The following is a 26,089-nucleotide window of genomic DNA, read 5'->3' as shown; positions in this document are numbered from 1 at the left end:
GCTACTCACGCCGGCAAAGAGCTAGAGGTCCGATGGGGGGGGAGGAGTGGGAGCAGAGAGGAGGACAGGTGCCAGTTTCTCCCCCCCACCACACACACACACACCTTACTATGCCACTGCCTCCAGTCTTCCTTTACTATGCTGGAATTTAGAGAAAAATTTATATATATTACCAGAGAGAAATTACAAATGACTAACAATACCTGACAATCCCCACCTTTTTTTACAAAACTGCAAAAGCAGTTTTTAGCACTGGCCAGTGCGCTGAAAGCTGTGCGCAGCTCTGATGCTCACAGAGTTCCTATGAGCATCAGAGCAGCGCACAGCATTCAGCGCACCGTCCTGTGCTAAAAACTGCTTTCATGGTTTTGTAAAAGGAGGGGGGTAATACTAATGTTTGGTAACTCAACAGCAAATTAAAGGCTAGCATAGCTAAAGCCTGGTAGCCATTCAGCAACTTACCTAGGCCCTGATGCACAATGCTCCGATGCCATGCTAAAAAAAAAAAAAAAAAAAATACCATGGTGGGAGCAATTTTCTTTTACAGGGTGATGCTCAGCACGAAAGCAGGCAAATTGTATGCAGGTGGAGGAATAATTGAATAATTGTGCCCGACGCCTGCTCAGAAGAGCAATTGCTAGGCTTAGGTCCACCCCCCATCCCTCCTGTTAATATTTTAAAAGTCTGTGGCTTGCCATCATCTGACCACTTTTCAAGCTTTTACATGCTATTACAAGCGTTTACATGCTTTTACATGCTATTACAGAGTTTGGTATCATCTGCAAAAAGTCAAATTTTACCAGACAGTTCTTCCACAATATCATACACAAAGATGTTAAAAAGAGCTGGACCAAGAACAGATCCCTGCAGCAGTCCACTAACAACATTTACTTTGTCTTCTTCCAGTTAACCAATTTTTAATCCAGTCTGTCACTTTAGGTCCCATATCGAAAGCACTCAGTTTGTTTAGCAGCCGCCTATGTGATCCGTGTCAAAGGCTTTGCTAAAATCAAAGTACACCTTATCTAGCGCCCCTCTCATATCCAACTCTTTTGTCACCCAGTCAAACATTGATAGGTAACTTAATTATGGTTACCAGTAACCTCAGAATTTCTGTTGCTGTACTGCTGAGCACTGGTATTCACATGGCCAAGAAAAAGATGCTGGATGGGGGAGCTACAGTTGACTGACAGCCAGATGTTAAAATACCTGCATATATTTCCAGAATGCTGTACAGTACTCCCCTGATATTCATGGGGGTTCCGTTCCAGGAACCCCCACAAATCTTGAAAAATCGCGAATATGGTTTTTCATGGGGGAGCCTGAAGAGGGCAGCGGAAGAGGGTAGCAGGAGAACAGCTGGAGCGCCGCGAGTTCAGGAAATCACTCGCTGTACGCTCCTACCGCCTCTTCCTGCACTAAGTGGGGCCTTATCCAATCAGGAGTTGCATGTCAAAGCAGGGGGAAACACCGTAAATACTATTCTGTTCAATATGTTGTATTATTTTACTGTGCATTATTTTTGATTTTTCAAAAACAATATATTAATAGTGTAGCATCTAATGACAATCTTGAAGGTATATCACTTTGTGAAGTTAAACGGCACTTACCTGAGTCATGCTGAATTGAATGCCAGCTGGGGACTGACTCTTCTGTCACGTTTCGCCTATATCGACTGCCTCAAGGACGTCCCCTAACTGCATTGCTTCGGTCCATTCCCCAATAGCTTCTTTCGGCCAAAGATTTTGATTTTTGCCACAAAATTTCCAGGAGTGCATAAAGTGTTTATACTACAATCCGTAATAGAGGTACTGGGGGGGAGGGGGACAGCTTTTTAGACAGATGTTGTATGTATAAATTATTTAACTCAAATGATTTAAACTTTGCATAAGAATGTCCGTATTTTTAATTTAATTTGTTAAGCTGTATGTTTGTGTGATTTGTTACCTATATTTTAGATATTTTAACAATTTGTACATCGCCTAGAACTTAGACTAGGCGATTAATCAAATTATATAATAAACTTGGAAACTTAGTGAAGGGGTTCTTCCCTGTGATGCCTTCCCATTTTTTTTTTTTTTTTTAATGAGTGGTGCTCATACCGGGGGAGGGAGGGGAGCAGTGTTATCTTTTAAGCTGTACTAAACTCCCAGTATCTGAGTAAAATTCAGAGTAGCTATAAAGTACAGGTAAACAAGTAGGGAAAGCATGCAGCAGAGTAATGCTCATTTTAACCTCCTTGAGTGTGTTTATCTATATGCGTGTGTATCTGTAAGAAGTGTTCACAAGGTAATGTCATGGAAAATTTTGCTCATGTCAACTCAGTCCTTTGCTTGCAATAAACATTTTTTGCTCATGTCAGCTCAGTTCTTAGAGGGAAAATTGCTATGCATGCAGTCACTACTTTTCTTCTGAGATAGTTTATGATTTATTATGTTTAATATAGCACCTTTTGTGGGTAATGGCATGGTGGTTTACAAGATAAACAAACTATAATTAAAAAGTTGAAAGGAACTACATATCGAAACTGGAAAGATTAAAAAAAAAAATAGGACAAAATAGGAAAAAAGAAAAAAGAATCAGTGCAGAGAGAAATTAATACAAGAATAAGAGATGCCACAGTTCCCAGAAAGCGAACTAAGGGAGATGATGGTTGGGAGAGTTAAGACTGAAAGGCACTTGAAAAGAGGTGAATTTTTAAACCAGATTTGAATTTAGGTTAGAGCGTGGCGCAGTGGTTAAAGCTACAGCCTCAGCGCCTTGGGGTTGTGGGTTCAAACCCACGCTGCTCTTTGTGACCCTGGGCAAGTCACTTAGGGATTATTTTACTAAGGCACGCTAGCCGTTTTAGCATATGCATATTATATCCTATGGACGCATTAGCGTTTAGCGTGCGCTAAAACGGCTAGCACGCCTTAGTAAAAGGACCCCTTAATCCCCCCATTGCCCCAGGTAAATTAGACAGATTGTGAGCCTGCCGGGACAGACAGAGAAAAATGCTTAAGTACCTGAATAAATTCATGTAAACCATTCTGAGCTTTCCTGGGAGAACGGTATAGAAAAATAACTTAATAAAGTCCAATCGCAGATGATTCCGTAATGAATTCCAGAGGAAGGTGCCAGATAAAAGAGTGTGCAGGAGTGGGATAGATTCCAAATGAGCAAAAGACAAAGAGGATAAACCTAGATGCCGGTCATCTAAAGAATGAAGTGTATGGGCAGAATAATATGAGAAGAGAGATAAGCAGGAATGCCAGACTCTAGAGCTTTATGGACTAAAGTAAGAACTTTAAATTTTATTCTGAAGGCAACTGGAAACCGCTAATTTTGCTTCAGAAGGGGAAAACCAAGATCTAACTGGATGACATGACATGGTATTCTAATAGCCAATTTTGGTACAGATTGGAGTCTATGTAAAAGAAATTGGAGAAACCCAGGGTAAAACAATATTACAATAGTCAAGTTTAGAAAAGCAATAAAGTGAGTAATACAATAATTTGGAATGAGTGATTTAGAAAAGGACAATAGCATTGAATTGTATGTGGATGAAGAAACAGGATTTGACTAAAGCGTTCACCTGTGGTTCAAAAGACAACTCATGTATCAATGAATATTCTGAGATATTTAAAGTGTGATAGATGGAATAGGAAGATAGAAACATAGAAACATGACGGCAGATAAGGGCTATAGCCCATCAAGTCTGCCCACACTATTTACCCACCCTCTTAAGTCTACTGACCCCCTAAAGTATAATTGTAATTATACTGTCACTCTACTGACCCGCTCATTCAAGTCCTAGTGACCCTATCCCTTGGCATGACCTCGTAGGGATCCCACATAGGTATCCCATTTGTTCTTGAAGTCTGGGATGCTGCGTGCCTCGACCACCTGCACTGGAAGCTTGTTCCAATGCTCAATCACTCTCTCCGTGAAGAAGTACTTCCTGGCGTCTCCACGAAACTTCCCTCCCTTGAGTTTGAGCGGATGCCTCTTGTGGTCGAGGGTCCCTTGAGAAGAAAGATATCATCTTCCACCTTGACCCGTCCCGTGATGTACTTAAATGTCTCAATCATGTCTCCCCTCTCCCTACGCTCTTCGAGAGTGTAGAGCTGCAATTTGCTCAGTCTTTCTTCGTACGGGAGACCCTTTAGCCCCGAGACCATCCTGGTGGCCATCCGCTGAACCGATTCAATTTGAGCACATCTTTACGGTAATGTGGCCTTCAGAATTGCACACAGTATTCCAGATGAGGTCTCACCATGGCTCTGTACAATGGCATCATGACTTCAGGTTTCCTGTTGACGAAGCTTCTCTTGATACAACCTATCATATGCCGTGCTTTAGATGAAACAGAGCAAACAAACCAAAACTGCAGACTTGTACACGGTGCAGGCAAATTTTATTTTGACAAATAAATCTTAATTAAAAACCTTTTACCAGACGGGGGACCCAACACGGTCCGTGTTTCGGACAACCTTCATCAGGGGTCCATGGTAATAAAGGTAAAAAGAAAAATATCACAAAAAGAAGCCTGGAAAAATAGCGTTTGGTAGCACACCAGTGAATCTCCGAAATGCACTACAAGTTCGTCACGAGGCACACCACCATTAGGAAATGTTAAAAAATTTAACTCTGTGCCTATATTGACTATATAAAGTAATTCTCTTGAATAGGAATCAAATAAACACAAAGAAAGTATTTTATAATTACTTTATTATGAAATATTAAGTAAACAGAATAGTGAAAAATTATAAAATACTTTATTCAGTGCGAAACCTGGACCTGTTTGGCTGAACACAAAGCTGATATTCTGGCTGGAATCAAAGAAAGACACACACGTAGCTCTTCGTCAACAGCTCTCAGTCTCTCTCTGTATTTGGTTTTTATAGCATACAAAAATAGACAAATATACCCTCCATCCTTTTTATTAAACCACAATAGCAGTTTTTAGCGCAGGGAGCTGCGCTGAATGCCCAACGCTGCTCTTGACGCTCATAGGCTCCCTGCGCTAAAAACCACTATTGCGGTTTAGTAAAAGGTGACCATATTGTAAAATATAGACAGCAGATATAAATTCAGAACTGTGCATAGTAAGTGAAGGGAAGTTTTCATCTCTGGGAATTTACCCAGTTAACTATTAAGTTATTTGGGCAAATTCCTTTGAAAACTGTGGTAATACTGCCTCCACTTTGCTAAATTTAAAATAAAATCATTTTTCCTACCTTGTCTGGTGATTTCTGGTTGCACTTTCTTTTTACCTTTATTACCATGGACCCCTGATGAAGGTTGTCCGAAACAGGGACCATGTTGGGTCCCCCGTCTGGTAAAAGGTTTTTAGTTAAGATTTATTTGTCAAAATAAAATTTGCCTGCACCATGTACAAGTCTGCAGTTTTGGTTTGTTTGCTCTGGTCTGTTTTTTCACTGCAGACGAAGTTGGACCTCTGGTTCTTTTGTTGTTTTGTTGCTGTGCTTTAGATGAAGCCTTCTCCACTTGAGTGGCTGCTTTCATGTCAGCACTGATGATTACTCCTAAGTCTCGTTCTGCCGTAGTCCTGGTTAAAGTTTCTCCATTCAGGGTGTAGGTTCTGCAAGGATTTCCGTTACCGAGATGCATGACCTTACATTTCTTGGTGTTAAAGCCCAGCTGCCAGATCGAGGACCAACTTTCTAAAGTACGCAGGTCTTGCTCCATAGCATCCTGTAGATTATAGCCGTTTACTATATTGCATAGTTTGGTGTCATCAGCGAATAAGGTTACCTTGCCTTGAAGCCTTGAGTCAGATCCCCAATGAATATGTTGAAGAGGAGTGGGCCCAGGACTGAACCCTGTGGCACTCCGCTAGTCACCTCCGACATTTTAGAGAGGGTACCGTTAACCACCACCCTCTGAAGTCTGCCACTAAGCCAATCTTTAACCCATGCAGTTAGAGTCTCTCCTAATCCCATCGATTTCATCTTGTTAAGCAGCCTGCGGTGTGGGACACTGTCAAACGCTTTGCTGAAGTCCAGGTACACGACGTCCAAGGACTCTCCTGAGTCCAGTCTTCTTGTTACCCAGTCAAAGAAGCTGATTAGATTGGACTGGCATGACCTACCCTTGGTGAATCCATGTTGGCTGGGATCCCGGAGATTTCCCTCGTTCAGGATCGTATCTAATTTATATTTAATTAGTGTTTCCATGAGTTTGCACACTATTGAGGTGAGGCTTACCGGTCTATAGTTCGCAGCCTCAGCCTTGCAACCCTTTTTATGTAGAGGAACGACGTTTGCTGTTTTCCAGTCTAACGGAACTTTCCCCGTACTTAGTGAGAGATTGAAGAGCACTGCCAACGGTTCTGCCAGAACATCTCTCAATTCTCTGAGCACTCTTGGGTGTAAATTGTCCGGTCCCATGGCCTTGTTTACCTTTAGCCTTGCCAGTTCGTTGTAGACGTCCCCAGGTGTGAACTCAAAATTCTGAAACGGGTCATCCACGTCTTGTTTTATCATCAACTGTGGTCCGTGTCCCGGTGCTTCGCAGGTGAAGACTGAGCAGAAATATTCATTTAGTAGTTCTGCTTTTTTCTGAATCCGCCATCGCGTAGTTTCCGTCCGATTGTCTAAGGCGTACTATACCGTCTGTGTTCCTTTTCCTATCACTGATATACCTAAAGAAGGATTTGTCCCTTTTTTAATGTTTTTTGCCAGAGTTTCTTCCACTCGAAGTTTGGCCTCCCTAACTGCTGTTTTGACCGCTGCAGATCTGGTCTTATATTCTACTTTAGTTTCTCTTCTCTGCGTAAGTTTGTAGGAAAGAAATGCTTTTTTCTTCCCTTTATGAGGTGCGAGATCTCTTCAGTGAACCATTGGGGTTTGTTGTTTCTTTGTCTTTTATCTACTGATTTTATGTAGCGATTAGTTGCTTCGTGTATGGATGATTTCAGGTACGACCACATGGTTTCCACATTGCCGGTCTCTGCTTGGTCCTGCAGCGTCTGATGAACGAAATCTCCCATGCGTGCGAAGTCAGTGCCCCGGAATTTGAGCACCTTTGTTTTTGTAATTGATTTAGGGGATCCTTTCCCAAGGTTGAACCATACCATGTTATGGTCGCTGGAGGCTAGCGTATCTCCTACCGAGACCTCTGAGACGCTTTCCCCGTTGGTGAGTATCAGGTCTAGGATCGCCTGGGCCCTAGTGGGCTCTGTTACCATCTGTCTGAGATGTACTCCTTTTATGGAGGTCAAAAGCCTCCTGCTGCTGCTGGTTGTTGCTGAAAATGTGTTCCAGTCTGCATCAGGCATGTTGAAGTCTCCTAGCAGTACAGTGTCGCCCCGTAAAGTTATATTCTCTATGTCTTCAATTAATTCTGCGTCCATGTCTTCTGGTTGTCTTGGAGGTCTGTATACCACACCAAGATACAGGCATTTTTTGCCACCTCTTGCCAGGTTTACCCAGAGGGACTCCCCGGTATACTTGACATCAGTGATCCTGGTGGTTTTGATGTCCTCTTTAATGTATAGTGCTACCCCTCCACCTAACCTGCCCTCTCTGTCCTGACGAAGTAGATTGTACCCCAGTATAGCCATATCCCACCTATGTGCGTCCGTGAACCAGGTCTCGGATATTGCCACTACGTCCAGGTTGGCATCCCTTATTTCAGTTTCCAGTTCTAGAATTTTATTGCCTAAACTGTGTGCATTAACATACATGGCCCTCCACACTTTGTGTTTGTGTTTGCTGAGTCCCTGTAAGGCTATTCCTGACTGAGTCTGTGTGGCTCCTAGAGAACTGTTTGCAAATTGGGTCCTTACCTCGGAAACAGAGTGTCAACTCGTCCCATCAGGATAGTTCCTTTCCACACCAGTATATGAGTAGGACCCCTCCCCCAACTTACCTAGTTTAAAGCCCTGCGAAGCAGGCGGGCTAGTCGGTGTCCGAAGATGTTCTTACCTCTGCTGGTCAAATGGAGTCCATCTGGTCCCTGTAGTCCCTGCAGCGCCTTTCTATGATCCAGGAATCCGAAGTTCATATCTCGACACCATCCTTGTAGCCATTCGTTCGTTCTCAGGATGCATTCGTCTCTGGCTCTTCCCTTGCCTCTAACTGGGAGGATTGATGAGAAGACCACCTGCGCACTTGTCTGCTTCAGCCTCTCACCCAAGGCTCTGAAGTCTCTGGTGATGGTCTCTGGGGTGTTCCTGGCAGTGTCATTCGTACCTATATGGATAAGAAGCATAGGAAAATGGTCATGAGGTGTAAGTAGTTTACCCACGCTGGTGGTGACGTCCCGTATTTTGGCTCCAGGCAGACAGCAAACCTCTCTTGAGTGTGCATCCGGTCTGCAGATTGGTCCCTTGGTGCCCCTCAGCATGGAGTCCCCAATGACTATAACTCTGCGCTTCTTCCGCTGTGGAGGGGGAAGTCGGTCAGCAGATGGGGTTGCGTGTTGGGCCTGCTCCTGTTCTTTGAGTTCTTCGTGCTGGGCCTGCTCCTGTACCTTGTCGGCAGCTTCTTCCTGAAGAATCTGGAATCTATTCTTCAGGACGAGTTGAGGGGTTGATGTAGAGTTGGCCTGTTGGGAAGAAAAAGAAGAGGATGAAGAGGATGAAGAGATTGAAAAAGGGGGGGGGGGGGGATCTTCTATGTTTACTTGTGGAAGAGGTCACCAACTGCCAGGTGTCATTGCCGCCAGCCATTTCCTGTATCCCAAATGTTGGTTTCAAAGCTGATGATTTGGGTGTCTCGAGAATGGACTTGTCGTGGGTCTGCTCTGTAATTTGGGACAACTCCTGAACAACTCCGTCGATGTAGGCTTCATCCTCTCGGATGCTTCTCAGGCGAACCACCTCCTCCCTGAGGCTCCACAGTTCCTGCATGAGGGCTCCATCCAGCTGAGCAGCCTCCTCTGTCTGCGTGGAGACTGTAGTGTAGTGCCGGGGGGTGGATTCGGTCTGCACGGAGACCTCTGTCCACCGTCCTGAGTCCTCCTCCCTTCGTACGCCGTCCGTGATCTCCTCCAGGGTCCCCATGGTGGCTGGAATGCTGGATTTGATTGTAGCCTTGGCGCTTCTAGTCCTCCCTGCCATTTCCAAGTTGTGAATTAGGTCTGCCTGTCAGTAATTAGAAAAAGAAAAGAGAGTTAGAAAAATCCTACTGAGAGCTAGTGCGAGATTATGAAAGATTTGGGTGTCTGAGAGAATAAGAAGTTAAGAGCTGAGGGTATCTGAATGGTTGGCTGAGTGTGAGTTAGTTCGGCTTGCAGCTAGCTGAAAGAATAGAGAGAGAAGAGAAGAATGGGAACAGAAGAAAAAGGTGTTTGTTTTTTTTTTGTTTGTTTTTGTTTTTTTAGTTAGAAGTTTAGGATTCGCTGCTGGGCTGCCTGGGCTCCTTCCAAGGCTCCTTCGCAAAGGCGCTCTCGCTAAGGCGAGCGCCTTTGCTGCTCACCTTCACTGCGCGCCGAACGGCCGCGCGCCGTTGGCACCCCCCCCTCTTAAGGGGGAGTCCGGGCGCTGATCTTCCTGGTGTCGCGGCTGGTGACACGGGTGGGCGGAGCTAACTCTCGCCGCTACCCGCTCCTCACCGCCGCTCTTCTCCTCTCCCGGCTACTCGCTCCCTGAATGAAGCCGCTGCTTCCTTCTTCTGCCACGCGGCTGCTGTGGCTTCCTTCGCGCCCGGCTCCCTTCTCTTAAGGGGAGTCCGGGCGCTGATCTTCCTGGTGTCGTGGCTGGTGACGTGGGTGGGCGGAGCTAACTCTCACCGCTACCCGCTCCTCACCGCCGCTCTTCTTCTCTCCCGGCTACTCGCTCCCTGAATGAAGCCGCTGCTTCCTTCTTCTGCCACGCGGCTGATCTGTTATCCAGCAGCCAGTTATTTTAGTGAGATTGGGTATGAGGGGATTATCAGAAAGCCATTGAGAAATGTTAGAGAGTGCTAATTGCAAATTAGAAATAAAAGAGCAAAGAGATCAGAGTACAGTTTACAGTTTATTTATGAGTAATATCTAATCTAATCTTCTATTTATGTGTCGCACATACCTATTCAGGCTCAAGGGAAGGAAAGAGGGAGAGGGTGAGGAGAGAGAGGAAAGGCAAGGAGGAGAGAGTGGGAAATGGAAGAGAAAAAGGGATATCAGGAGACTAGGCGTCAAAGAGATGGGTTTTCAGGTTTTTTTTTCTGGAACATAGTGTAGCTGGGTTCCGTTCTGGTCCTTTCAGTGAGGTCATTCCAGGTTTTTACTCCTAGAAAGGTAAGCATGGAGTGGAAGACACGTTTGTACTGCAGATTTTTTGTGGAAGATTTTTTGTTGAGGGTTTTGCGAGAGGTGGACCACTTTACTGCTGAAACAAACCAAACAGTATACAATAAAATCAATTAAAACCAACTAATCAGAAAATATAACTCCATTAAAGAACAGGATAGGCCCCCCAAAGTAACATATCCCACACACAACCAAGAAACTTTCAATTAGCACGTCAGATTTCATGCACACAATCAATTTCACCAGGGAACCCTCAATAGTGAACGCCAGGAAGAGATACTGAAAAAAAAAAGATTGCTTTAAGCACTTTCTTAAACCATGCCAAAAACTGCTCCTCCCTAAGCTCCACAGTATAGTGAACTATAAGAACATCATTAGGATAAAGTTAGACAATGAGGTCTAATTCCTGAATTAGTATGGCTAGAGGACTTAATTTTTTTTTTTTTTGGGGGGGGAAGGAGGGGAACAAGCACAAAACATAAGAACATAAGAATTGCTGCTGCTGGGTCAGACCAGTGGTCCATCCTGTCCAGCAGTCCGCTCACGCGGTGGCCCACAGGTCAAAGACCAGTGCTCTAAATGAGTCCAGCCTCACCTGGGTATGTCCCAGTTTAGCAGTAACTTATCCAGCTTAGGCTTGAATCCCTGGAGGGTGTTTTCCCCTACAACAGACTCTGGAAGAGCATTCCAGTTTTCTACCACTCTCTGAGTGAAGAAGAACTTCCTTACGTTTGTACAGAATCTATCCCCTTTCAACTTTATAGAGTTGCCTACTTTGGAGAGTGTGAACAGTCTGTCTTTATCTACTAAGTCTATTCCCTTCAGTATTTTGAATGTTTCGATCATTTCTCCTGTTAGTCTCCTCTTTTCAAGAGAGGAGACCCACTTTCTCCAATCCTCCAGCCCCTTAACCATTTTAATCGCTCTTCTCTGGACCCTTTCGAGTAGTACCGTGTCCTCCTTCATGTACGGCGACCAGTGCTGGAATGCCACAGGGAAGAAACTGAGGTTGTGAAATAGTACTAGCAGTGGCCACCAAGAAGGACCTGTCACAGAGAAAGAAACCAAACTAGTTATATCTCTGATCTGGATTTCAGGTAAATGACGAAGAAGAGAGCGGTAAATCAAATCAAATGCTGCTGTCAGGTCCAAAAGAAACCAGCGGGACAATGTGTCCTTTGTCAAGTGCTGAATGAAGATCACTAAGAAGACTCACAAAGATTGATTTTGTACTGCGTCCATTTTTGAACCCCAGATGTCACAGCTGGAGAACACGAGTGTTTTCAACAAATAGTAAGAGCCGATTAAAGACCACTGATAGAATTAGAAAGCCATACACACGGTGGCAATAGAACTAAAAATGGATCAATGTGGATCTGAGTGAACAGAACAAGCTACAGTTATTGTAAGTGTACATAGCATCCCATCTCACAGATCATAAACACATTTCTATCAGAGGCCACAGTAACACATCCATTATTTGTTTGGTGGTGGTGGAGAAAACTATTGTTTCATTTATGCATTTTTGTGTTCACTTCCTTTGTAATTAGCAGCACATTTCTATCCTTTGTATAACATCCAATCCCTTTCACTCCTAAAGCAAACTGAGATCAGATTCAGTGGCATTCCAAATGCATTTTTAGTCTAGAATTTTTAAAATATTGATCTCTTCCATATCAGGACCCCTGATATGGAAGATATGATAATAAAGATATGATAATAAAGATAATAAAGATATGATAATAAAGATATGATAATAAAGATATTATTATCTTTATTAATTTTAAAATATAAATAGTGCAATACAATGAATATAAACATAAACAAATCAAGAAACACACTTTAAATATGCAAATAATTTGAAAAACACTCATTTTCTCCCCCCTCCCCCCCTTAACTAATAAAAGTACTTTCTGGTAGGATCCCATTTTTTAAGGTTGAGTAGAAAGCTATTTTTTTATTTCTGGGAGCCTGCTATAAATGTGAGGAGGGGGGATTTCAATGTTCACTAAATCTATCAAAGGTTACAAAGTGCAGGAATTTAGCAGACAGCTACTATTGCCTCTGATGTCATAGTAACAGGGAAGCTGTCTGTACATTGTGTGGACTCCTTCCACTGTCAAGAGCAGAGAGCTATTATTGGCTTTTTTGAAAGATGCAGAGGTTTTTTTCAGGCTGAGAACAATGTGGGAACAGAGGGGAAAGTGGGCAATTTGGAGTAGGGAGAAGCATGATGCCAAGAATGATACCAAGGGGTATTCCCCTTATGTCTGGCTGAGAAGCTAGACTACCTGTGGATGTATGTTTTGTTTGTTTGTTTTTTGGGGGGGAGGGGTCACACTAGATGGACACTTTCCAGGTAACCATCTTAAATAAATCCAGAATCTCAAGCAACTCAGGAGACAGTTGACTAACAAAATACAGGCAATAAACTCCGCTATGTTTTCCGAGTCAAAAGCTAAGAGCTATAAGCTGGGGACAGAGGCATCCCAGGGAAGTACAAGTTATTAAAACTGCTGGTGCAGTTAGTGACTCCATTGTCTGTGTGTTAGTGACTCCATTGTCATATCTGCCAGTGTACGAGCTGATACCTGAAAGTGGGAAAAGTCCTGAGAAAATTCTATACAGAAATCACCTACTCACCATAGGTAAATCAGTCTGATTGCCACAGTGAAAATTCTACAACCTCCAGACCAATAGCAAAATACAGGCAAATGTTAAGCCATAAAACTTGCTTACAGTATGAACAAGAAAATTCTGAATCAAACCACTCTGCTGAATTTTTAATCTTAGGATTCCACATTTCAGATGGGATACTGTATGAACCCACCAGCGTTACAAGGCTAAGATCCAACTGAGTTAGTGAGATGCTTCACAAATGGATCACTAATTAAGACGGTGCCTGAAAGAAATGCTAGAAGTATGGAGGGTCTTAGTGACCCCTCCCTCACACAACATATACATGACCCACATTGTGTACCTCCTACACATAGGCCAGAACCAATGCCAGATTTATCTGAATCATCTAGTGAATCTGAACCTCTCTACATGAGCTTAGCAGTTCCACAGTTGATAGCAATTCTAATAAGGGAATATTGGCAGACATTAATGCTCCAGTCCCTTTAAGTGGTGTAACTGAGGAAAATACGGCTGATAGTGAAAGTATATCTGCTGTTTCAGATAACACATCTGGTCAGCATGCTGATAATACTGTATTGGTATAAGCCTGTCACAAGATTATGATGAATGGGTACCCCTTCTAATCAGTCAATACAAATTTCTGCAAAGACTGTCATTGCTGATTGGTTGACAGTTCTTGAATGCATGAGCAAATATGTTCAACTGGCCAGTCAGGATGACTGCTGTATTAGGTAGCAAATGTGCTTATCACACTAGCTTTACAGGTGGATGTGGGGACCTGTTCGATTGTGGAAGGGGAAGAGTGTGAGGAGGAGGGATTCAAAGATTTCAAAGTGTAGGAATTCAGTAGACAGCTACTGTTGCCTCTGATGTCGTAGCAACAGGGAAACTGCATACTGTGTGGACTCCACCTACTGCCAAGAGCAGAGAGCTGCTATTGGTTGTTTTGAAATATTCCGTTTCTTTTCAGCCTGAGAACAGTAAAACAACAACAAAAAAAATTAATTAAAGGTGGAGAACTGTGCGTCTGAGAAGGGGAAGTGAGCAGTTTGGTTAATAATTGTGTGGGAGCTGGCAGAGAATTTCTCCAAGCAGCTGGCTACCTCTATACATATAGCTCTGGGGATCAGTGTCCCAGAATCCTGAATGTACTGGTGAAAGGGGAATTTCTAATTGGGGTTTTTTGTTTTACTGTCCTTTACCAGATAGTGTCTTCTGATCTGCCTCCTGTGTACATAACCAGCCATAGGGTACCATAGGAGGCTGGTGTTACATAAATAAGCACATGATAAATAATAATCAGAAAGGAATAAATAGCATGATTTCCATGGAATTTTTGCTGTTGTGAAAACAAATTAAGAGTTAGCTATGCAAAGAGCCACTGAGAGCCCTTTTTACAAAGCCACAGTAGTGATTCTCCTACAGCAAATGCACCAAAGCCGATAGGAATTGGTGCATTTCCCACAGGGGGCTCACTAGCGCAACTTTGTAAAAGGGACCCTAAGTGATGAAATTAACCAGTTACATTTGATTGGTTAACTTTATTCCAGATATATAGTCATAACCAGCTAAAATTGTGATTGAATATCTTGTTAAATATAACTACACACAAGTTGCATCAGAGGGCAGGCTTTCGGGTTAGACATCGGCAGCGTGTAGGAAGGGACACTGCTAGTGGCCTGAAGAGAGCGAGTGCAGCTGGGCCTGGAGGAAGGTAGTACACCTGCATGTGGGAAGGGAAGGAAAAAGATATTCCACGGGCTGGGGTGTGTGGGAAGGGGGGTAGGGCTGGGGATTAGAGCTGCCTTGAGACCTAGAGAAGGGGTGGATGGGTGAGAACTCAAGGCAGCCATTCATGGAGGGGTTCAGTTTGGGGCAGGAGCACAGAAGGCTCACTCCTGCCTGGTACACCGCTGAACCACCAGGGATTCATAAAGGTATATGAGGGGAGGCAGGAGGGAGGTAAAAATATTGTTAGAATCAGCCAGGACAGGAGACGGGAGGGATCCCTCCTGTTTCAGCCTACTACTGGACCTCAGTGGAGGCCTGCAGGACATCGGGAGAGAGGGGGGACAGGAGGGACAGGGTACAGAGCAGGGAGATTGGACATGGTGCAGATTGACAGGGAGAGAGGAGGGACACAGTGGAGAGCCTGGGAGGGCAGAGAGGGAGGGGGGGTTGGGTGCAGATCCTGGCAGGGCAGGGCACACGAATATTAACACACACAGGCTTATATTCGAGTCAACCTTTTTTCCTCCTTTTTGAGGGTAAGAAAAAGGTTACCTCGACTTATATTCAGATTGTCTTATATTCACGTATATATGGTACTTGTAGGGATGGGCGGAGACGTGTTTGATTCCAGCGGGACAGATTTAATTTCCGTCCCCGTGCAACTCTCTACTAACAACAGGGAGACATTTTGCCTCCTGTCCTACTTTTTTTTAAAAAAATTTAAACTATTTTGATCCTTTATGGATTTCATCTCCAAACACAGTCTGACTCTCCCTTTCTCTTTTCCTGTGGCTCAGATATTGATTCATTCATTTGTATCTATGCCTTGCCTTTCCCCAAAGGTTCAATTTGCAAAGGGCTCTGATAATATTTGTCATTCCTTGAGATGAAGCTAAAATTAGCTGGATGAGGGTTTATTAGTGTAAAATTAACTGGATTAGGGTTTATTAGTGTTCAAATCTTAGTGTCCTGATAGAGAATAGGTGGTACATTCACAGCAGTAAACTTGTTGGGCATTCATATATAGGTTTCTCCCACCTCACATTTCATAACTCTTAAAATTAAAAACAAATCTGCTGTTTCCATACAAAAATGAGAATGAGACTATGTTAGTTTGATTTCACGCATTGTAGTTACATTGCACATGGGAAAAAAAATGCTTCAGATTTCTGAATAAAATAATCTAGTATTTGTAACATGGGAATATTTGTAGCTCGCATATAGAACGTTATTGATCTGTGTTGGTACATCATATTAACACTGCTATTTGTAATGCCGCTATATCGAACTTATAGCAAATGTAACTACTCTGAACATATAACCTAGCTGCCAAAATAACTTCACCTTATATTTATTGTCTAGAATGTAAAGGTAACTTGACCGAATATGTATCGTCTAAAATGTAAATGTAACATTAACAAAATTGTAACTTCGCTGTAAATGTACAGTCTCTTCATCTGTTAACCGCATAGAACTTCCATGGTAGTGCGGTATACAAGAATAAAGTTATTATTATTATTATTATTATTATTAATTAATCTGAATACATGCTTCTGATTTTAAGAACAGATTTTTCTTTCATCTAAGAAAATGGGAGTTCACTCTGTTAAGGTCCATTGTTGTTATACAAAGATCTAATTCTTCACTAATTAGTCAGATATTTTACCAGTATTCCATATTTTGTTGTCCATAAGAATTTATGCTGGCTTTTACAAAGCTGCGGTGGAGTTCCTTTTACAAAGCCATGGTGGAGGTTTCTACCGCGGGCTAGCGAGATAAATGCTCTGATGCTCATATGAAATCTATGAGTATCTGAGCATTTACCTTGCCGGCCTGTGGTAGAAACCCACACTGCAGCTTTGTAAAAGGAGCCCATAATTTGAAATGTGCAGTAATACATGTGCAACATATTTGATAAGTACCTGTCTAAAAACTAGATATCCAACTTTTCAATATATAAACTTCAGTAGGAAACTTTATTTATCTTTGTTAACATGATTTTCCCCCTAAGGAAGCAGAAACAAAACTTAAAATTTTTATGTATCAAATTGTTTACAAGGTGAAGATGCCAATAAATGAAAACAATTAGAAAATCTCCAAATTTTACTCTATTATCCTTTACCTGTACATGGAGCAAAAGTGGCCTCCAGTGGCCAGCAAGGTTAATCACAAATAGATAATACTATCCTAAAGGATGCAGCCATGTCATGTCTTTCCCTTTGAACTTTGCACCTGTCAGCTGCCATTGCTAAGTCTGCCACTTATATTGCTTTTAAAAACAAAACAAAAAGGATACTTACAGAGAGCTAATCGCTTTTTATTTGTGATGGTCTGCAGTTGATTAATGTATGTAGTACATAATGACTTACATATGTTAATGTTTAGCTTAAGGTGATCAGTCAAAATGCGATGAAGGTGGTGTATCTGTTAACCATAATAATTTCATATAATGATTCAAAATGTTGCGTGATCGTGGCACCGAGGTACCCCCCTGTTCAAACCCACCATGCACCCAAAAAGAGGGAGAAAAAGCCTCAGACTAATGTAGCACTATTGAACCAAAAGGTACAAATCAAAACTGCTTTTGATACTTTCACTGGCAAAAAAACTCCCTCACAGAACAGCTCAGGTTTAGAAAAGGGCAAAGTTACCTGGAGGCACATTCAAGGACTTAGCCTGACAAAAGATGACTTGAGCTCCAACGCTGTCACGTCTTCTCCAATCTTCCCAACAAGTGACCTTGTTTCACCAATGTTTGACTCATCAGGGGAACAAACAATATAGCCTTGAAAAGTGCAGCCACGCTGAGACAAGGCTGTATTGTTTGTTCCCCTGATGAGCCAAACATTGGTGAAATAAGGTTGCTTGCTTGGTTTGGCACCTAAATAGGGTACCATTTATAGAATATAGCCGTAAGGGCCCGTGTGCTAATTATGTGCTAATTGGTTAGTTTGTGCCTATGCAGCTGTGCTAATTGGTCAGTGCAGAACACGCCTACTCTCTGCCCTGACCCGCCCTACACTAAAAAATAAAATCTGTTTTCTAGTGGGTGGAAAACATTCGCTGATCACAAAATTACCATGGGATGCCAAAGATTGCCTGGTGAAAAGATCTTTTTTGCTGCAGTAAACATGCATTAGTGCTTACCGCAGCTTAGTAAAAGGATCCCTATAGTCTTAGAAGAACCCCTACACGCACATTGGTTAATGCCAGGATGGTCCCAGTGGCAGAGTCTGTGTTGAGCTGAGAATGACGCAGACACTTTACAGTTAATATCAGGACAGCAATATAATCCATGAATACCCCATGTGTATTCCTTCTGTGTCCTCCACCTCTATGCATGCCATCAAGTCATGGTGTGTACTGTTTAACTGGTGGAGGAATAGCCTAATAGAGCTATGAACCAGGGAAGCTCTGCTCAAATCCCACTGCAGCTCTTTTTGGTTTAGGATAAATCACTTAACCCACCATTGTCTCAGGTACAAACTCAGATTGTGAGCCCTCCAGGAACTGAAAAACTATTGTACCTAAGTGTAAACCACTTCATCCGTGTAGGCAGTATATACATAATAATAATGGCATTTTGTAAGGTGTCATTTAAGTACACATATTGCCCCATCCATATGTAAATGATTAAAATACCCCAAATCAAGGAAATATTTTGCATTTAAAGAATGTGCCCCCTTATTGAATTCTTATTTCACATGTATAAGGCCACTGTTTATTTGTGCAAATGTCTTCCAGGGCCTCTAAAATGTACCGCATAGTTTGGGTTTTTTTGTTTTTGTTTTTTTTTAATAGCTCTGTTGTAACATGTTTATCTCTACTGCTTTGACAGTATTCTGAGTAATGACTAGGCATATTTTATAACTTATATAATAAATTGGACATTCTGACTCTAGTGACTTGTGCTTATTATTGCATTTCAAGGATGATTGATGTAATTGTATGAGAGATCTTTATGAAAGGCTAGTTCATAGGAATTTCTTTTCCATTATTTTTTTAAGGTAAGTACTAGTCAGAAGCAGAAAAATAGTCCTGTGTACTGAGACATGGGATGCTTCTTTGGGCCATACCTTGCTAAATCTGGACAGCAAGTGCATCTGGACAGAAGTCTACATATGACTCCTTTATGTGAAGAGGTATCCTGTGAGTTTTCCATAAGTGTCCCGGTACTGTAACAGCACTGTAAAAACATATTTCTGGCATGTGTTTGAAAAAAAAAAAAATCCCAAATTGAAGTTCGGCAAGAGAGATGCCCTCTCTCTTCTGTCGCATTGCCGCCAACCAACTCCCCCCACCAACTCTCCTGGGCAGTGGGAGAGTTGCCCATGCTCTCCCACAAAACCAACAACACCCCCATCCCCAAGCAGTATAAATAACCCAATCTCCCTGCCTGGGGGGAGGAGGGGTGCGGTTGGGCAGGAGAGACGTGGCATCTCTCCTGCTGCTGGTGATGTCTGTCGGTTGGAGGCAGGAGAGCATGGGAAACTCTCCTGCCGAGGGGGGTTTGGCTGTAGGTTGGCAGCGGAAGACACTGGGCATTTCTCCTGCTGTTGTGTTTTGTTTATTCTGCGATGGACACATACTATTTAGCGAATCTTTGCTACTCTCCACCAACCTCATTTGCATGAGTGTTTTTTGGAGAATGACTCGCTTTTTTAAAATTGCTACTGTAATGGCTGCGATAGCAGCCCATCGGTTTTTTACATATTTTTTTGAAAATCTAGGCTTCAGTGCCTGGGGGTCCAAATCAATATCAATCCACTTCTGGTTTGGACTATGAACCTAGGTATAAAAGGTCTTCACCCCTGTACTAGTTCTCTCTATGTCAGTGTTTCTCAACTCAGTTCTGGAGTACTCCTTTGCCAATCAGGTTTTCAGGATATCCACAATGAATATACATGAAACAAATTTACATATAATGGATGCAGTGTATGCAAATCAAGTTTATGCATATTCATTGTGGATAATCCTGAAAACCTGATTGGCAATGGGATACTCCAGGACCGAGTTGGGAAACGCTGCTCTACACCATCAATTTTCATAGTTCTAGGCAAACTTTAAAGCACACATTTAAAAAAAAAAAAATTGTGGGTTTTTTTTTTTGTTTTTTGTTTCCTGGCTATAATTGATGTCTTCAGATTCTTGTTTAATGTCACATTTAATGTTAATTGCACAAATTATTTTAGAAATGTTACTTTTTCAATGAAAAAAGTTCTATTATGTCCATGTAGTGAATAGACGTAAGAAGCAAAACTCAATGTGCATGCTAATTACCATGTAGGGACGTTGACAGAGAAAATGGGAGATGAATATAATAACGAATAAAAAAAAAAGAAAATTAATAGAATCAAGTTAATTTTGGAAAGCCTTTTTTTTTTTTCCCAAAATTAGGCACATCTGGAGAGAATAGAAGTACACTGTGAATTAACATTAAAGATGTGTCTTGTGAGAGTTGGGGATGGTTTACTTTGCTGTGATTATCGAGCTAGGTTTGATAGAAAGTTCTAATTATTTGTACAAAGAGATAGAAGCCATTAAAAGTGGCTATAAAATAGTTCAAGGCAGCAATAAGGATGAAACAACTGTTTTCTAAATGGAAATGTAAGAAAAGCATTCAGAATCTTTGTGCTCTAACCTCTTTATGTAAAGATATGATCAACTAAATCATTCTTTCATGCTCTGTTGAATTTTAATGAGGCCATGTACCATTGGCTAATACTATTAAACAATGTAGTCATTTTTAGGCCATGTTAAAAAATAAATAAATTGCAGATTGGATTAACCTGATAGTTTAAAAAAGTCAGCTTGAAGACTATCTTTGCTTTCTTATTTTATTTTTTGGGGCATAAACGCAGATTAAAATGTATTAAAGAAATATAGAATGCAGATCATGAAATTTATTGTTTAGGCTACAAAGGGGGTATTGTATAAACAGCACTCAAAAATGGATTATGGAATAAAATCAGCACTATGGGTCCTTTTACTAAGCTGCGGTAGTGTTTTTAGCATGCGCTGCAGATTATGCGTGCTAACCCCTGCGCTACATGGAAAAACTAACGCCAGCTCAATGGAGGCGTTAGCGTCTAGCACACGCGGCATTGTAGTGTGTGCTAAGCGCATGCTAAAACCGCTAGCTCAGCTTAGTAAAAGGAGCCCTATGTGCTATTATATACAGGGTGCACAATCTTTATAGAACAGCATGTCATACTGATTCCTGCACTTAATTTTGGGTGCCAGACTTATTGCCTACTGAAGCTTGTTGTAAATAATGATGCCCAAGTTACCCAGCATTTAATACTTACGCACAGGGGAATACTTTTAAAACCAAATGGAGGAAATTTTTTTTCACTCAGGGAATAGTTAAGCTTTGGAACGCGTTGCCAGAGGTTGTAGTAAGAGCGGATAGCGTAGCTGGTTTTAAGAAGGGTTTGGACAAGTTCCTGGAGGAAAAGTCCATAGTTTGTTATTGAGAAAAACATGGGGGAAGCCACTACTTGCCCTGGATCGATAGCATGGAATATTGCTACTCTTTGGGTTTTGGCCAGGTACTAGTGATCTGGATTGGCCACTGTAAGAACGGGCTACTGGGCTTGATGGACCATTGATCTGACCCAGTAAATCTATTCTTATGCAAATTTTCAGAATGCTCTTGAAATGACCATGCCCCTCCCTTAGTCAAGCTCCTTTTGTGGTAAGCGCCAAGGGAAGTTAGGTGTCCTGCTTAATAGGATAATGTGCAGCCAGATGTACACATAAATTTTAATGCGTACCAATTAACATCAATAAATTGTCGCCACCCAATTATTGAGAGCTAAAAGCTTGTTAACCAATTAATTTGTGTATACAGCTCAGCAGCACAAACAAATAAGGGCACCATAAAGTATATAGAATTTAGGGATCTCTGTTCAACTCATTGACCTTCAAAAACAAGAGTGGACCAAGGTTCCAAGCGTTTCCTGTAGCCAGGGCCAGCATTAGAATAAGTACAAACAGTGCAATTACCCTAGGCTCCTGGGCTTTCAAAGGCTCCAACACACCCTACCTGAAGCTAAGAATTACAGCCTACTGGTAGACTTTTGGCCTCATATCAAATCTCTGCCTCGGCCTGTATCATGCAAGTTATTTAGAAAACCTTTTCCAGAGAAGGGAAAACAGTAAAAGTAGAGGACATTAATTGAGGTTGCGGAATGGTAGACTGAGGAGTAATATCAGCAAAATTTTTTTCACGGAGAGTGTAGTTGATGGAGACAAAAATGGTGACGAAATTTAAAAAAAGCATGGGATGAACACGAGGAGCTCTAATTAGAAAATGAAAGGTATAAAAAAACAAAATTTAAATGGTTGCATTTGTGTTTGATGTGTCAAGGGTGCTTAGATGGTAACTGTGGCTGAGACGAAATAAGGCCGGTACTGGGCAGACTTGTATGAACTGTGTCCTATATAAGGCAATTCGGTTTAGGATGGGCTGGAGAACAAGAGGACAGTGCAGGACAGACTTTTACGGTCTGTGCCCCGTACAGATGGTTCATATAGGCTAGAATGGGGTTTGACAGCAACTCCTGTAGTTGGAACCTAAGGATGGTGCAGGGAGGGCTTCTATGGTCCATGTTATCGGAATGCCAAAGAAAGACAATTTAATCATGAATTGTTAATTTTGGGCAGACTGGATGGATTGTTAGGGTTTTTTTCCACCATTTACTATGTTACTATGGGGCTGGTTTTCAAAAGAGAAAAAACGTCCAAAACTGGAATAAAGTAGCATTTGGATGTTTTTCTTACTAAAATGTCTAACTCACTATCCCCCTTAGCCGATTTAGCACATGCTAAATATTAGCATGCGCTAAACGCTAACATGTCCATAGAATACAATGGCCGTGCTAATGTTTAGCATGCCCTAAATCAGCTATCGCGCCTTAGTAAAAGGACCCCTATTTTTGAAACCCCTATTTTAGATGCTGTTCTATGCGGTTTGTCTGTAGTGTATCTAAATCTCAATGGGGCATGTTGGGGGCATGAGCAGGATTAGGGTGGAATTATAATTTGGACATTTTTCTGTAATAATGGAGCATTGTAGAAAATGTCCAGGGCAAAAATTGGACATTTGAGGCTAGACCTGTTTAAATATTAAATAAGTGCCAAGAAAGGTGCCCAAACTGACCAGATGATCACTGGAGGGATTAAGGCATGGCTCCTTTTACACCCCCATGATCACCACCCTCCTTCCCACACCTAAAGATGTGAAAGCAGGACATAGCAGCCTCTATGGCAACTTCAGATGTTATGGTCAATTCTATTAGAGCTGCAAGCAGGTGACTGGAGTAGACTAGTGCTCGGTGCAATGGACCACAGAGATGGAGGTCCAGACCCATATCCCTGTCTGCCTAGTACACTTGTGGTGAAACGTGTGAGCTCTCTCCAAAACCCACCCAAAACATACTGTACCCATATGCATATCATAATAATAGCCCTGTTATCTGCAACTGTCATCTTTATATAAGTAGAGTAGGTCTTGGGTGGCTCATCATACAATATGAGGGGGTTATGCTGAGATGTGTACTTGGAACCTTTTATGTGAAGTTCACTGCAGTGCTCCCCTAAGGTTCCCTATTGTTCTGCTGGGATTTCTGTGTGGCCAGTCTTCTAAGAATGCTGATCCCTCCCACATCTCAGTGGATTGTTTGTGTGTGTTCTTCTTTTTGTTATATGGTCATAAAAGATAGATGTACTAAGCTCAAAAACCTCTGGCAAATGGTCATTTTCAAAATAAAAAGTTTCAACCTTTTTCTGGTTTCAAAATAGCCATTCTTTCTACTGGATTTTTGGACATTTTTTCCAAAATGTCCAAAATCAGAATTAGACAAATTAGATGCATTGAAAATGCCCCTCTACGTTAACCCAGGAATATAAAAAAAAAAACACTGCAAACATTGGGATACAAAACTCTGCAAAGCAATATGTTTTGGAACTTTAATCTGATTTCTGAATTAATAATTCTGGGCAAATGTCCTCCAATAATTTTTTACAGAAGGCTTTGCTTTCACAACTTTTTTTCATTTCCTAAAATTGCTGGGCAAAGTTCTTAGTTAAAATAAATGCCATTTTGAAAACTGTGCAAACAAATTGAGGCCCTAATAAGTACACATTTCTTTCATGGAAGAGCCTTCACTTGGTTAGTGCAAAAATGCTAGTACATTTGCTAAAGTGTCTGTTTTTGTGCCTTTTTAATCCACAAAGCCCATTAAGCAAAACATTTTTTGCAAATGAAATCATTTTCGCAGTAATCATTTGTGTGAGGTGGACTTTGCATGAACATTTATGCAAACTGCACCTTATTGAGCTGTTGCAATTCAAATGAATGAAAAGCTGTTTATTAATGTGGAAAAAGCTTCTTAAAAAAAATAAAGCTATGCCTCGCTGAGGTATAGTTATTTTATTTTCAGAACCCAGACAGATTTTTGTGGTGTAGTGGTGAACCTTAAAAAGTATATTGATCCCAGTTTAGAGGACTTAAGGAGTAAAGGGATTTAATGTACAGCCTTACTGTGGGTAGAAAGTAGTGAACATATACTCTATGGAGGTACTTTTGTCTGTTCATAGGGGGCACACAATCTGAGTTCTGTACATGGGGTAATGGAGGGTTAAGTGACTTACAAAGGGTCACAAGGTGCTATGGTGGGTATTGAACCCAGTTCTCCAGGTCAGCCCACTGCACTAACCATTAGGCTACTCCTCCATTCCCCAATAGGTAGGTAGACCACGTCTCCAACAATAGTATGAGCCTCCCAGGAGGAGTACTTGAATCTCTGCTGACCTTATGCCCCCAAATGCTAGTGTAGGACTCAAAACTCCTAGCATCAGAAGGAGTCTGATCCCCACTTGCCTCTGTCCCACTGCCACCATCTTTCCCCGCCCCCCTAAAAAAAAACAACATCTGACCCCTAGTGGTATTTTGTAGCACAGAAGTAGGGGGGTCATTCTTCAACATTTAAAAATATATATGTTTTATTAGGTTTTTAACGTAATTACAAAAAATAACACCACAAAAAGAATCAAGGCAATAACTATGTACTATAAGAAAATCAAAACAAATTATTCAATCATATCTGGGGGAGTACTAATGCATTTAAACCTACAAATCAAATATAAAAATGAAAGGATAATATCTTTACCCAAAATAAATATTAGCAAGAAAGCAATGGAAACTTAAGACTCAGCTAAGCCTTATCTATCTTTTTGCAAGTTTGCATCTACTCATTTTATGATTACCGGTAGTTTTTTTGCATAACTGTAAACAAAATTGTAAGAAAGGCAGTGAAGGCATCCTTAGGTGCTCAGTTTCTTTATTATATCTATAATAAAAACATTGAGCACCTAAGGACACCTTCATTGTCTTTCTTGCCTTTCTATCTTGACAAGGTAGCATCTCCTGTTTCTTCATGGTAAACAAAATTGTAAATTTGATTTGAAACTATACCTGCTGAACACCAACTTGGGTGAATCTGTTTATTAAAGCGCTTAATCAATCCCCCCAAATAGGGCACACACACACACACACACTGGTACAGTCACTCTCTCACCAAAGATAGTCATAGATGGATAGAACCAATGGTGCAGTGGCAAAAACTTGGGATCTGAGAGGTGGATTTTTTTTTTTTGGGGGGGGGAGGTGATATCACAGAGAATTTGAATAGGGGAGGTTGTAAGGGTGATGAGGAGAGCTGGGAACAGAGCAGAGAAATGAAGAGTAGCCAGATAAAGACCTACATGAACACAGACAATGACAGGCAATTGAACAGCTCTGAGATCCTGCAGCAACCACCAGTGCCAATACCAGGCCCAAAAGACAAGTGAGGTCAGTGTTTCTGTGTGATTTACAGCAGCGCGGATGCCAGCATTTAGATTTTCTGGCCTGTGAGTGCATGCTCTTTGCAGAATATGTCATAGATGTGTATTCCCCAGCAACACCTCAACACATCTCTTTTCTAAACGTGGAAGTATCAACTTGCTTGCCACATCAGTGTGTTAGCTATGGCCATTCTCAGATCACATTTCCATATGGAGTGACATTTGCATGTGTAAGTACTGGCATTTTCACATGGAAATTGCATTTAGGTCTTCTAAAAGCCGTAGGGCCTGATTCTATATATGATGCCTAAAAAATCATCACCAATCAGAATAGCACTTAGCTATATTCTGTAAAAAGCATGTACCATATATAGACTCACGCTTAGTAGCCATACGTTTCACTAACATTTAGGCACAACCATTTAGACAAAAAATCAAACAAGAGGCCTAAATACCTGCTCCTAAGTTGTGTGCAGATTGGACGCATTCTGTAATGGTATACTTAACTTATAGGAATACCCATAATTAGGATTGCCAGATTTTACGATTGTAATATCTGAACACCCTAGACGAACACCCTAGACCCGCCCCCAGGACGGCCATCTCTATCCCAGTCCTGCCCTAT

The sequence above is a fragment of the Geotrypetes seraphini genome, chromosome 4 (genome assembly GCF_902459505.1).
Source record: "Geotrypetes seraphini chromosome 4, aGeoSer1.1, whole genome shotgun sequence".
In the NCBI taxonomy this organism is placed as follows: Eukaryota; Metazoa; Chordata; class Amphibia; order Gymnophiona; family Dermophiidae; genus Geotrypetes; species Geotrypetes seraphini.
The sequence above is the reverse complement of the archived record's forward strand: the minus strand, read 5'-3'. Positions refer to the sequence as shown.